Genomic DNA, 5,988 nt, shown 5'->3' with positions numbered 1-5,988 from the left:
TTTTACACTAGAGTATAACTAGCACTATAAGCTAGTTAAAATAATCTTACCCTAGATTCGAACTAGCTCTATAGCCTAGTACAAATAATTTTACACTAGAGTTGAACTTGCTCTATAAGCTAGTTCAAATAATTTTACTCTAGAGCTGAACTAGCTCTATAGCCTAGTACAAATAATTTTACACTATACCTGAACTAGCTCTATAAGCTAGTTCAAATAATTTTACTCTAGAGTTGAACTAGCTCTATTGCCTAGTACAAATAATTTTATACTAGAGTTGAACTAGCTCTATAAGCTAGTTCAAATAATTTTACATTAGAGTTGAACTAGCTCTATAGCCTAGTACAAATAATTTTACACTAGAGTTGAACGAGCTCTATAGCCTAGTACAAATAATTGCACAATAGAGTTGAACTAGCTCTATAAGCTTGTACAAATAATTTTGCACTAGAGTTGAACTAGCTCTATAAGCTAGTTCAACTAAATTTTCACTAGAGTTGAACTCGCTCTATAGCCTAGTACAAACATTTTTACACTAGAGTTGAACTAGCTATATAAGCTTGTACGAATAATTTTACACAAGTGTTGAACTAGCTCTATAGCCTAGTACACAAAAATTTGCACTAGAGTTGAACTAGCTCTAAAAGCTAGTTCGAATAATTTTACAGTAGAGTTGAACTAGCTCTATAGCCTACTACAAATATTTTTAAACTAGAGTTAAACTAGCTGTATAGCCTAGTACAAATAATTTTACACTAGAGTTGAACTAGCTCTATAAGCTAGTTCAAATAATTTTACACTAGAGTTGAACTAACTCTATAGCCTAGTACAAATAATTTTACACTAGAGTTGAACTAGCTCTATAAGCTTGTAAAAATAATTTCACACTAGAGTTGAACTCGCTCTATAAGCTAGTTCAAATACTTTTACACTAGAGTTGTACTAGCTCTATAAGCTTATACAAATAATTTTACACTAGAGTTGAACTAGCTCTATAGCCTAGTACAAATAATTTTACACTAGAGTTGAACTAGCTCTATAGCCTAGTACAAATATTTTTACACTAGAGTTGAACTAGCTCTATAAGCTAGTTAAAAAAATTACCCTAGATTTGAACAAGCTCTATAGCCTAGTACCAATAATTTTACACTGGAGTTGAACTAGCTCTATAAGCTAGTTCAAATAATTTTACACTAGAGTTGAAATAGCTCTAGAGCCTAGTACAAATTGTCGGTAGAAACGACACCTATGGGATCACTAGATTCCCTTCTACGGTTGGTGGGCGCGGGGTCGTGAGAAGAGAAGGTCTAACAGGAAGCACACGGATCGTTTACCCAGGTTCGGGCCGCGAGGATGCGTAATACCCTAGCCTGCTTTGGTGGATGTATCGAGTGTTCTGGTGTTCTTGAGCTAGCTACGGGGTGCAACTTGCCTAAAAGAGCCGAATCCCTCTCCAATATGCCATGGGCCTCCTTTTATAGTCGAAAGGGGTTGCCACCGTGGCACACAGGAGGTGGAAAGGTCTACAGCGCTGCGAGCTTATCGCCCGTATTACAGGACAAGACGCATTTAATGCGTCGCTTAGGTGTCCCTAAGCTTTACCGGGGACGGGACTGAGGCCTGTCCCGTCCGTCGCCGCCTCGCCACTACAAGAAACCTGTTAATCGATGACAGTCATGGATCAATGAAAAACCGTCGTGGATGCGCAGACGTGACGGACTTGAAATCCGTCATGTATATCACGTCATAATTTGGCACAGTACCTTCCTTGACGGTTTTTGGCCGTTATAGATCTGTCCCTAGGCTCACCGGGCCCAATATTCCAAGACAGACTAAGTCGTCACAGATATACATGACATGGTAGCAGCATGGACCTGAGGTGGCGTCTACGTGGATCAGACATGGCAGCCAACATGGCCCATGTAGTAACAAGCCCAATTAAGGTTTTAGCCCAATAATTTTGGTCCAGTCCAACCCATTAGCCACTTACTTTAGTTCTACCCATTAGAATACCTATTCTTTTAGTCCAACCATTAGCCCATTTTTTTCCAGCGTGATTTTTCATGCGACCCAATTTGCAACAAGACAAATTCATTCACACAATAGCATCTGGTCGTAAGAAAATACAAACTTCCAACAATCTAGACTGATTTCTGAAAACAAATATTTGTATCAAAACATCACATACATATCTAGAAAGAACTATAAGCATTATTTTTAAAAATTTCGAGTAAATATACTACTAGCTGGATTTAATCTCCAACACTACACCACTAATGCTTCCAGGTAGTTATTCGAGGCTAAGTAATTCCTGCTAAAAACTTCAATCTCCAGCTGAGTGCCAACCTGCATAGAATCCAAAACATATACAAAATTATAGTAAGTAATAACAGCCAGCCCCCAAATGAATCTAGAGAGTAATGATATAGTTGCTTTTCCAAGTAATTTTTAAGCAAAGGATGGAGACATCATTTCTTATTCATCAAGTACCACAAAAAATCAAGTTTATATACACTGATAGGGCTTGGTCTATCAAAACAGATGGTCCATGCAATATAGTATGGGTCATACACTACAGGATGGTTCACACAATACAATGTACTGTAGTTTCTAGTTAGAAAACCAGAAAAAGTAATACTGGAGGCATAGTTTCTTCACCAATTAAAGTTAATTCCTATCAAACTTGCTTTTTCATGTAAAATAAAAAACACTTAAAAGCAAAACCATTATAGGCAATTAAATGATCCACCTAGTGATATCATTATTTTAACAGTGGAATTCTTTCACGAGCATGAGAGAACTTCAGTTAACCACTTTAGAACAAGGGAAAAGCATGGGAACAGCCTACTGATCCAACAAAGGCGTCCGTCGCCTCCGGCACAAGACGCGTGTCCCATGTGTGGCGCGCACACCACACTATTCTAACTACATCTTTGTTGTGATTTTTTTTGCAACATCACTTGTGTTCCAAAAGTCCCTTCCCCAACAACACCTATGACGCAAAAAAGGGAGACGCAATTTTTTCTGCAACAAGACCTCTACTGCAAAAAAAATTATGCAAGAAGACCTATGTTACAAAAAAAAGATCTGACAGATCGCTACTCGATGGATCTTTTTAAAAGATCTGCTGACCAACGCGTAGCACGTTCCTTAGAACAAAGATGAACCTAATGGTTCAAATTTAGTCTAATGCTTTCAGACCAAACCTTCACATCTAGATTAACCACACCTAGGAATTGTGAAGAACAGTAAAATATGTTGGAAGAAAAAAAGCATGCATTCTCCCATTTACTGATTAGCCTTCATGGCATAAAAGGTACATAATTATCTCCGCCCACACTTCCATATGAGATGAGATACAAGGAACAATTATCTCTGTCGAAAAAAGTTCAGAGTTCATACCTCAAAGTTCATAAATCACAAAGGGATGCTAGTTTACAATTGACATAAATTAGCATTCTGAGCTTCCCAGTTAAGTTCCCAGTTAAGCATGTTCAGGACCTATGAGACAATGATGGTACACTGAATTAATAGATTTCAGCATTTACATTGGTAAATTACGAACATACTAGAACCTGAAGGAGCACGTTGCCGCACCCTGCCATCATGGTGAACTGGGAATGAACATAGACCACATCATGGTATTGGCAATGTTAGACACGCCACCAATAGAAAATAAAAAGGATTACAAAAGCATCATCTGCTTATGATAGCCATGCCAAACCAAAATATTTACCCTAATATGACAAGCTAGCTAGGTGACAGAGTATAACATTGTAACATGTGGAAGCTAGCCAAATGATCGGTCATCTTAAATTAACTTTACATGTCATATAGTAATAAATGCATAGTTATTAGCATAAGATTAAGATGTCCAATAGCATGCAAGTGCAGGTGCAGAGATAGCACACACGACACAACCAAAAGTAAGATAGTTTTCACAAGATGTGCCACACATGTTTTCAGCTTTGGCATACTGAAACACGCGCAATAGTGACTCATCATGTTCCAGACTACATGAAAGTATTGACCACATTAAATAAATGCAATATTACTTCAGGTTTTAATAAAAATCTGAAGTGGACACACCACCACAACTGTCTGAACATTCAGAGGTGACCAAACCTGACGCATATATAAGGTGCTCTTCACAATGCGGCCATCACTTCTGTTTGCTCAGTAATAATTGTCAATTGGCATAAGATTAGTAATAATAAACACAAGTGTTTTTTGTTGCCCAAACAATGAGTCCATGGTGAGATTTACCATTCCTAAAAGAACCAACAAGTGTTCTAACATAGATAGGCAGTACACTGTATAACAAGTGAGCAATAGTAAACACTGACTGAACTCCAATTGCATTGGGGTAATCATTGTCTTCCAAAATTAAAATGTCTGAAGTTATATCAACATTTTTTACATTTACATCTAGTAGTTAAATACTGTTGCATACATTCGAGATATACCAGCTCAATGCGGATTGTCACTCCAAGTTAGGCGATTCAGATTGAAACTGAACAAATACCTCACGGTAGAAAGAAATAAGTAATTGAGGTTCCTAAGAGACAGTATAATGAACAGTACTAGGGAGCAAGGAAGGCAAGAAATAGACAAACTGACCAGTAGCCATTCTCGCAGATGGACACATAAGCAGTTCTAACAGAGAAATCCAGAATAAACAAGCATGAGAACCCCTAAAAATCATCAGTAAATAAGATGGAGTATGGTGTCTGACAGTATTCTGGGAAGAACAAGTATTATGTATGAAGTGAACAGCAAGCAAGCCATTCCCCTGGACGTAGGAAGACCAAAGGCAAGACAAAGGGATGGAAAGAGAGATGAATCTTGCGCAACATGTAAATTGGAAAACCCGTCTCAATCACGTGCAACTTGTATCCTAAAACACATCTGGAACTCAATTACTGAACTAATCAGAGATGGTTAAGAATCTGTGGGTTTATTCCCATATTACTAGATTTCTTGCACTGTCGTACTAATAGCCAACATCATCAGGGCCGTCGGTGCTCTTCACTCACCATCTGATGAAATCGATGTAGTCAGTGCCGTCGTCGAGCGTGAAGGACACGTATGTGTTCCGCTCCACCTTGCAGCTAACCATCCCCATGAGACCGACCTGCAGATCCCCAACCCAAATACGAAACTATGTAAGCACTCAATCCCGATGAACAACCAAGATGGGTGATTCCTTACACACATGGGCTCTCAATCGGATGGAGCTGGATCCGTGCCCGCTGCCGGTGACCTCGGGGACTTCCAAATCCTGCTGTCGGCCCCGCCGCCGGTGACCTCGGGGACTTCCAAGTCCGGCCGTTGGTCCCGCTGCCACCGCTGTCGCCTCGGCTCGAGGGGTAGGACTGGTGGAGATCTGAATGGTGAGGGGAGGGGAATGGTGGGGAGCGGCTCGGCGTGGGGTGGTTCAGTGCCGGCGGTGGTGAAGCGGCGCGGGGTGGTTCAGCGCCGACGCCGGTGGAGTGGCATGAGGAGGATAGGTAGAGTGGCGGCGACTGAAGGTTGGTAGGGGAGGAGCTGGGAGAAGGGTAATTAGGGTTAGGCTGGCGTGGACTCTGCAGTTAAATGGGCCGCTCGAAAATTTCAACACCCCGCGCTGGCGACTTAAAATTTTCTTTCGCCACGCGCGCGCTCTCAGTTTCGGTTTCTTTACATTCGACTGACCTGTGGGCCAAACAAATGGCACATCAGCTAGAACCATCCATGACGGTCCAAATGGTATATGAAGAAAAAAGGCTAGGCCCGACTAGGCGTAGTTGGTCGATCCATGACAGTTTTTGTGACGGTCCGTCAAAGTCTGTCATAAAGGGGCTACTGTTTTCAGGCCCATTCGTATGTTGCTTATATGTGACGGTTTTCATGACGGTTCTTGTGAACATCACCAGAAATCCATCATGGATTAACAGGTTTCTTGTAGTGCGCCTTGCTTCGACACGCGCCCAGGCCAGCGATGCATGC

General features: G+C 40.8%; 1 long non-coding RNA gene across 1 annotated transcript; it reads right to left on the bottom strand.

Moving 5' to 3' along the window:
* Nucleotides 1-2,090: 2,090 nt before the first annotated feature.
* Nucleotides 2,091-5,552, bottom strand: LOC123124498 (uncharacterized). The gene is made up of 3 exons (XR_006461105.1): nucleotides 5,216-5,552; nucleotides 3,403-5,134; nucleotides 2,091-2,346 (listed from the first exon to the last, which is right to left on the bottom strand). It is a non-coding gene; the product is annotated as an uncharacterized lncRNA (long non-coding RNA).
* Between the last annotated feature and the right edge of the window lie 436 nt (nucleotides 5,553-5,988).

Source organism: Triticum aestivum, chromosome 5D, assembly GCF_018294505.1.
Source record: "Triticum aestivum cultivar Chinese Spring chromosome 5D, IWGSC CS RefSeq v2.1, whole genome shotgun sequence".
NCBI lineage: Eukaryota > Viridiplantae > Streptophyta > Magnoliopsida > Poales > Poaceae > Triticum > Triticum aestivum.
The sequence above is the reverse complement of the archived record's forward strand: the minus strand, read 5'-3'. Positions and strand labels throughout refer to the sequence as shown.